The sequence below is a fragment of the Peromyscus maniculatus genome, chromosome 9 (genome assembly GCF_049852395.1).
Source record: "Peromyscus maniculatus bairdii isolate BWxNUB_F1_BW_parent chromosome 9, HU_Pman_BW_mat_3.1, whole genome shotgun sequence".
NCBI classification, from domain to species: Eukaryota; Metazoa; Chordata; class Mammalia; order Rodentia; family Cricetidae; genus Peromyscus; species Peromyscus maniculatus.
In genome coordinates, this window is record NC_134860.1 from 83,478,973 (window position 1) to 83,487,032 (window position 8,060).

The 8,060-nt window shown below is 36.5% G+C and overlaps 1 long non-coding RNA gene across 1 annotated transcript; it reads right to left on the reverse strand.

Annotated features, from left to right (window-relative positions):
- Positions 1–6,239: 6,239 nt before the first annotated feature.
- LOC121832109 (uncharacterized) lies at positions 6,240–7,130 on the reverse strand. Its single transcript, XR_006075640.2, has 3 exons — positions 7,002–7,130; positions 6,450–6,564; positions 6,240–6,331 (listed from the first exon to the last, which is right to left on the reverse strand). It is a non-coding gene; the product is annotated as an uncharacterized LOC121832109 (long non-coding RNA).
- Between the last annotated feature and the right edge of the window lie 930 nt (positions 7,131–8,060).

An 8,060-nucleotide genomic window follows, 5' to 3' on the forward strand; every position in this document is an offset into this window, starting at 1 on the left:
GACCTCGAGAGGAAATGCATGTAAACTTAGGAGTATTTGTAAATGACATACATATACAATGTAGTTCACTATATGGCCAAAATGATGGCAATATTAAGATTTTACGTCATTTCTTATTTTGCTCCAAGAGCCTCTTTATCTACATAGGACACTTAATCTTCCTTTTGAAATTCTTTAAACCAAATACATAGAATTTTCATGGAAATGACATTGAATTGCATTTAATAATATATAAAAATGAAACAGGTTTGGAACATTTTCTATTTATATTATTGGCAAGTTCTAATACAAGGAGCAATAACAGATTAGTTTTAAAATTCTTCCCATTATAACAGGTCCAAACTAAAATCTATATGAACTCTTTATAATCCCCACTGGTGACAAGATCAAGCCAAGCTAATTCTATTATACAAGTTAGTGAATTTATTTAATTTCCCTTAAGTAGGTTTAAACTGTATGTGACCACTTTGTTCACAGTAACATGGGATGAAAAAGGCATGATCATCACTTGTGGCTGTACTGGAGGGAAGTCCATGAATTATTTGTGGTTTACTCAGATTCACCAAATGCTGCTGGACCTTAGTTACAATCATTCTTTCATCAGTTTATCAAGAGCATGCTTTTTTTTTAACTAAGTAGCTCTTACATTTATTTATTTATTCTAAGAATTTTTTTTATTCATTTTACATACCAATGACAGATTCCTCTCTTCCCTCCTCCCTCCCCTTCAGCCTCCCCTCCCCCAACCCACCCTCATTCCCTCCTACAAGAAGGTAAGGCCTCCCATGGGGAGTCAGCAGAGCCTGATACATTCAGTAGAGGCAGGTCCAAGCCCCTGCCCCCGTCTCAAGGCTGTGCGAGGTGTCCCACCTTAGGTAGTAGGCTCCAAAAAACCAGCTCATGTACCAGCGATGAGATTCTGATCCTACTGCCAGGGGTTCCCTTAAACAGATCAAGCTACACAATTATCTCACTATGCAGAGGGCCTAGTCCAGTCCTGTGGAGGCTCCACAGGTGTTGGTCTAAATTTCATGCGTTCTCACTAGTTTGGTTTGGTTGTCTCTGTAGGTTTCCCCATCATGATCTTGATGCCCCTTGCTCATAGAATCCCTCTTCTCACTCTTAGAGTGGACTCCTGGAGATCAGCCTGGTGTTTGGCTGTGGATCTCTGCATCTGCCTCCATCAGTTACTGGAGAAAGACTCTATGATGACAGTTAGGGTATTCACTGATCTGATTACTGGGGTAAGCCAGTTCAGGCACCCTCTCCATTATTGCTAGTAATCTAAGCGGGGGTCATCCTTGTGATTCCTGGGAACTTCCCTAGCACCAGATTTCTTTCTAACTCCATGATGTCTCCCTCTATCATGGTATCTCTGTCATTGCTCTCCCACTCCATCCTTGTTCCAGCTTGACTACCCTGTTCCCTTATGTTCTCATCCCTCATGCCCTACCTTTACACTGGGAAGGAGAAATAGATGAGATCTCCATGAGTAAACTGTGGGCAAGACTGTTCTATTTTTATCTCTGTAATGAAGACTTTAGGCTAATTTTTTTATTGTATCTATACATATCAAATTTTCAGCATTAATAAAAGGCTATGCTGCTGCTGTTATACTATGGTATCAGAATATGTTATCATTTTTTACATTTAAATTGTAATTTTTTCCCAAAGAGGCCATCATATACAGTGAAAGTGAACATCAACTTAACTAAGTAAGTGAGCATGTCACATGTATAACTATGGGACTGAGTTTCTGGGCTGAGTTTATCGGCTAAAAGCTATCAAATTGTGCTCATATGAATCAAAGGCCAGATCTTACAAATCAGGTAAACTGGTATTCCCTTTCTTTTGTGTTGTAAATTTAGCTTGACACATTGGACAGAGGGTCATTCTGACCCAGTTTGGGTCTGGAATGTTGTGACATTTTAGAAACTTTTGTTATCAAATAAACTTCCTTGAGCTAGTGTCAGGTTGCTTGTTAGCTATGGTGTGAAATAAATAATCAAAAGCTCCCAGACAGCACTAAGATCCTGAACTGGTACAGTATGGCTAAAAAAAAAAAAAAAAAAAAGAAATTGGCACAAAGTTATATTCAATTGAGGTCTTGTATTCTTGGTAGGAATATAGATAATGACTATCAGTCTTGCTTTGGAAAACAAAAACAGAATCATTAAGCAAAACTGCACAATAACAAGAAGAGCAATAGAGAGAAAAATAATTGTATTTTGGAAAGAGGAAATTGTTTAAAAACTTAGATAAATCAAAGCAAATTCACAATGTTTCTGTAATTAGTATATATATATATATATATATATATATATATATATATATATGTATGTGTGTGTGTTGCAAACACTACTTGGAAATTTAAGAAGCAGTTATAATGATTCTTAAGCCAAGACCCACCACATTTTTTTTTTTTGCACACTCTTATCAACTACCCCAACTAGACAATCATTCACTCTCTGGTAAAGAGCAGAATTTTATTCCAAAGAAAACATAAAAAGGTCTCTAAACGGCACACACATCACAACATTAACTAGGAGAAAACTTCTATTTGCTGAGTCCTAGTGCTCATCCTCTAGACTCACCTTCTACGGCACTGGGATAAATAGATAGCACACTTTTCATTTCCCACAAAATATTGCAAGGTTTTAAAGTCATTACCAGCATCACCCCTCCCCCACAAGTCACCAGCTACAGTAAACTGATTTGAAAAATAGAGATGAAACTCACATAGAAAGCAACCAGAGTAAAAATTGTGTGTTTTTCTACCACGTGCTTTTACAAATAGATGAAAGGTAATACTCCTGCTGTATTGCAAGTATAAAATTCACTTTGAAAAAGAGGGCAGAAGCAGATCTTCTCTAATTTAAAAAAAAAAACCCAGAAATTAAAAAAAAATAATTAAGTGTTTGGAATACAGGTGAGTTAAAACTGAATAAATACAAAGTACCAGCCCCCAAAAAAATTAATGCTGAGAATTCTAGAAAAGAACATAGGTAATACAAGAAAAAGATTCACTACTTAAGTAAAATAAATTCCAAAGAAATGGTTGGGTTAAATATTTGGGTTAAGGGCACACAGTTCTTTCTGCATTAGACAAAAACGTGGATGCCTTTATTGTTTCTTAGTTTTGTAGAAATGAGAATGTGTGAAATTCTTAAAAATTTCAGAGATAAACGTAAGCTGCACAAACATAACTTTTAGTGTACCTTTATCGATAAGTCATGAAATTACTACTATTGTGTCCTGAATGTGCTTGGGGGATGAGCTGGCTGTTGTGGGAAGAATGCTGGGGGGTAAGTCTAGTGCATGCTTCCGGATGCTGCGGGAAGCATGAAGCCATAGAAGGCTAATACATCCTTTTCCGTGGTGAAAGTAATGATTGGTGACTTACCAAGAACTATTAAGAAGTAGTGAAAGACACTTTAGTATATAATGGCTTGAAAGAGTGGATCGGCTAACAGTGCTGGTGATATCTGTCTCAACAGAAAGAGAGAGGAGGAAAAAAGGAAGCCACAATTTTATAAACATGGCATTTTCTATGTCAATATATACATTTTATTTATGAAACGACTAATCAGTAAATTTTTTCACATAGTTGAACCTTAGAATTCCATCTGTAGTCATCTGTTTCTGCTTAACATATCAATGTTTACAATATCAAAATCATAAAAATCTCAAAGTATACAAAATAAAGGAAAATTAAATGAAATATTCATGATGTATATCACAGGAAATTTTGTACTCATTAAACATTTGAAGGGTTTTAGCATTTTAAAATTCACACATATTAATGTTAAATGAAAACATGAGATGAAAGATTTATATTTAACATGACTCAACCTAATACAATTGAAAAAAATCACTATGATATGATTAATTTTAAGAGTAGAATTTTTCATATTGTGCTTTTAAATTTCCTATATCATATTAAATATTACATAATAAAAATTTTATTTTACGTAGAAAGATTTTGGAACTTAGAAATCTATGAAACTATTATTAAATATTTTCTCTTTAGGTTAAATGCTGTTCACTATATTTTCAAATTTGATCAAAACTAGCAAATATAATTTGAACTCATGAACCTAATGTAAATGGTAATATGATTATTACTTTTCCCATTTTGCTTAAATGAAAAAAGTTTCCTAGGTTAATAAAACATTTATAGCTTTCCTCGGGAATAGAATTAGGAGTTAAGGGTCAGACCCTGCTGGTAGGAGCCTCTTATTATTATCATCATCATTCTAGATTGTTATGCAGTCAAAATGAAGGGATCTGGTTTGGGAGGTGGTGGTTTCTCTCTCTCTCTCTCTCTCTCTCTCTCTCTCTCTCTCTCTCTCTCTCTCTCTCTCTCATAGCTTCAGAACTCTCATAACTTTTTATCTTCAAAATTGAAAGAGGCAAGAATAGAATTTTCTGAAAAGTCTTCTGGTTACAGATATGACTTAACAGAAGAATGTATGTATTCATACATTTTCCAGGCAAAGGTATAATAAGAATGTACAACTGAAACAAATAATTTATGACTATAGAGTGTTAAAGAACCAAGAAAAATGTAAAAGCAGTCAATCAATAAACCTTGCTCTGTTTCAATTTCATCACTGAGTTCCTTCCCTGTGTTTTAACTGAAATGGACAAATGACCCTATACAATCACTGTTCTAACTCTGGAGACTTGAAGTGGCTGTGTAGACATGGTGTCATCCACCTTTTAAAATTCTTCATGTCCTGAGGAAAACTCATGTCACCCAGTAAGTCTGTTCAGAGGAAGGAGGATACACCCAGCTCAGTGGTGGACACAGAGGGGGCTCAGGAAAGGATTTTGTGCTTCCATATTGGTGTAGCCCTGATATTTGGCTGATACATAACACAAAGTGATTTGTATTGAATGGTGGGATTAACTTGTGAAAGAGGTGGCATAAATGCTTTCCAAGACAAGTGGTCAGGGAAGGTGGTATATTCCAGAGCCTAGCTGCTCCGGACCAAGTGCCTGCTGCAGTTCCAGAAATAGTGTGAAGAGATAAGCAAATTTCCACTGCATAATGTGTGATCTTTCGTGGCTTCGGATGCATGGGAAGAATGCAGATTTATGCCTATATTTGCTATTTTTTAAATGAGCAAAGATGAAATGTAGAGCTCAAACACATAAACCCACTAATAAAATTGCTGACTAAAACAAATTTGAAAAGTACGCAAGTGACACAGATCTACTCATTTAATTGCCTTTAGAAACCTCTAAAAGCCTGTGGGCTTTGGGATAACACAATGATTGCTTAAATGTATATTTCTTTTCCCCATGTGACCTTATTGCCAAATTATTTCAGAGGTATTATCCAATATATCTTTTCTCCTGGAAAAGAATTATTAAAATTAGTAATGAATTATCTTATTGTCTTTACTTAGCTGAATCTTTTACAGTCAGACTGAATATTTTAGTAGGGGTCCTTTCTATAAATTTTCTCTTTTCTGCGCCTTGTCTTACCTAATTCAAAGGATACCACAAAAGTCCTCTTGAGAATGGCTTGTAATAACCAGAATGGGGAGTGGATCTGAAGGGGCCAATGATTTTGACATCGATACTGACTTATTCATTGGAAAGAAATTGCTTTCCATGTTATTCAAAGTTCAGCTTCATGCATACTATAGTCTTTTTGCAATATTGTCATTACTTAGATATTTAAAAACACAGAAATGTAGAAAAATAATTTTCTGTGTTAGTTTTTCTCAAAGGTCACTGACAGAACCTCAGAAATGGTGAACAAATAATTTCACCTTTGTTGATCTCTCTGGAGAGTCATAATCAATAGGTCCAAAGTTCTAACTCCTTCTCCTGCCAGTATTTTTATCCAAAATTAAACATGGTAACTGTGAAGTGTTTTTGCAAGTGGAAACAAAAGATTTCTTATTTCTTTTCGATGACAGGGAATCAGTATTATGTGAAATTTATAAAATATATGGTTACTTAAAAAAAGCGTTTTAGGCCGGGCGTTGGTGGCGCACGCCTTTAATCCCAGCACTCGGGAGGCAGAGGCAGGCGGATCTTTGTGAGTTCGAGGCCAGCCTGGGCTACCAAGTGAGTTCCAGGAAAGGCGCAAAGCTACACAGAGAAACCCTGTCTCGAAAAACCAAAAAAAAAAAAAAAAAAAAAAAAGCGTTTTAGACTCTTACGTTCTAACCACTTAGTTCGTTTTCTGTTACTGTAAAGAAAGCATCATGACCAAAGGCAACTTGAGAAGAGAAAGTTTATTTTCAATTATTTCAGTTCCTCCAAGTGATGAGTCCATGATGGTGGGGCGAAGGCATGGCAGCAAGCGGTAAGCCTGGCGACAGGAATAGACAGGTGAGAGATCATGCCTTTAACCTACAGCATGAAGCAGAGAGAGGAAATCGGAAGTAAAACACAGTGACGAACTCCCAAAGATTACCCCAGTCACTTACTGCTTCCAGCTAGTCTGCACCTTCGAAATACTCCCAAACAATACGTTATCTCCAAATGTTTTGGGTTGCATACACAGCTATCTTCTGCAGTATATGGGCCGCTGGTGGCCCCCACCTGGGATAGCAACAACAAATTAGGGGATGTTTGTTCTTTATTTCAGGCTGCCCATTGAGCTCCTCCCATTTACTTCACCTGCCCGCCAATGCTGAAAATGGAAGGCTACTTACAGTATTTTTCTTCTCCTGAAAGTGAGTAAAACTGAGCAGGCACACTCACAACTCCCATGTGATACTGTCATTGCTGTGGCCCAGTAGGTCACATGAGCATGCATATGTCAAGCACCAATAAGGTATATAGTCTACTTACAATGGGGAAGTGAGGGGAAAGAGTTTTGATAAATAATACAAGATATCACAGAGGATATATAGGTCCCATTTAAGAGAAGAAGTTGAGTGAGACTTCTTGGTGAGAGTGGCAAAAAGCCCATTCCCTACTTTTTTCAATAAATTATATTAGAAAAATAATACTTTCATTTTACTCTTTGTTCATACCTGCTGATGCCTGGCTTCTCATCTCCTATGCTCCTAGAATTTCCAATGTATCTCACGTTCTGAATCTCTTCCCTCAGCTCATATACACCACTTTACTGATAGAATCAAGGTTCCTAATAACCCAACAGGACATGGCCATTGAAAGGAAGCCGGGCAGGACTGGAGTGGTTAATAAATAGCTCTGTTTTGGAATACTGAGAAGTAAAGTGGAACAAAGTTGAACAATTAATTTTTATGGGTAATCTCTCAAACTTGTACCAGCAATTAAATTAAAAGGAGCCCAGTGCACCCAGACCAACCAATAAATGTTATGATAGTACTACAACAGAAAAGAGAAAAAAAAAACTATCAGCATAGGATAGTTGTATAAAACCTCCATAAATCTCCTTATCTTCATGCAGTTAAAGTATATAGATAAAAAATGAGAAAATAAAGCTGATTTCCTAGCTGTTCAGGGAAAAAATGTCTTCAGAAAGTATTGAAAATCAATATATGAGAGAATGTGTACATTATTTCCTTTGGGTATATGGGAAGAATGCAAATATTATAGTTCAGATTTTGGCTATACCATATTTGATTATCCATTCTCCTCCTAATGGCCATTTATTTTACTTGCAATTTGAGCTATTATAAGTAAGACTGTTTCAAACAAAACAGTGTTGCTTTTTTGTTTTTGTTTATTTTTTTAAATGTATTTTTAAGGAATTTTCTACTCATTTTACAAAGCAATCATAGATCCCCTTCTCTTCTCTCTCCCTACTCCTTTACCCTCCCCCTCAACCCACTCCCCATTCCCTCCCCCAACAAGGTAAGGCTTCCCATGGGGACTCAGCAGAGCTTGGGGCATTCAGTAGAGGCAGATCCAAGCCCCTCTGCCTGCATCCAGCCTGTGAAAGGTGTCAATCTCAAACATATTTCTTGCATGATCTGCTAATGAAGACAGTTTGACATTTTCCTGGGTGAAATAATTTCAGAATTCATGTGACATTGTAGTCAACTTAAGCGCCAGAGGAATAGGAAGTACCCTAGGACACTGTGTTTTCTAGAATTGACCAGGAA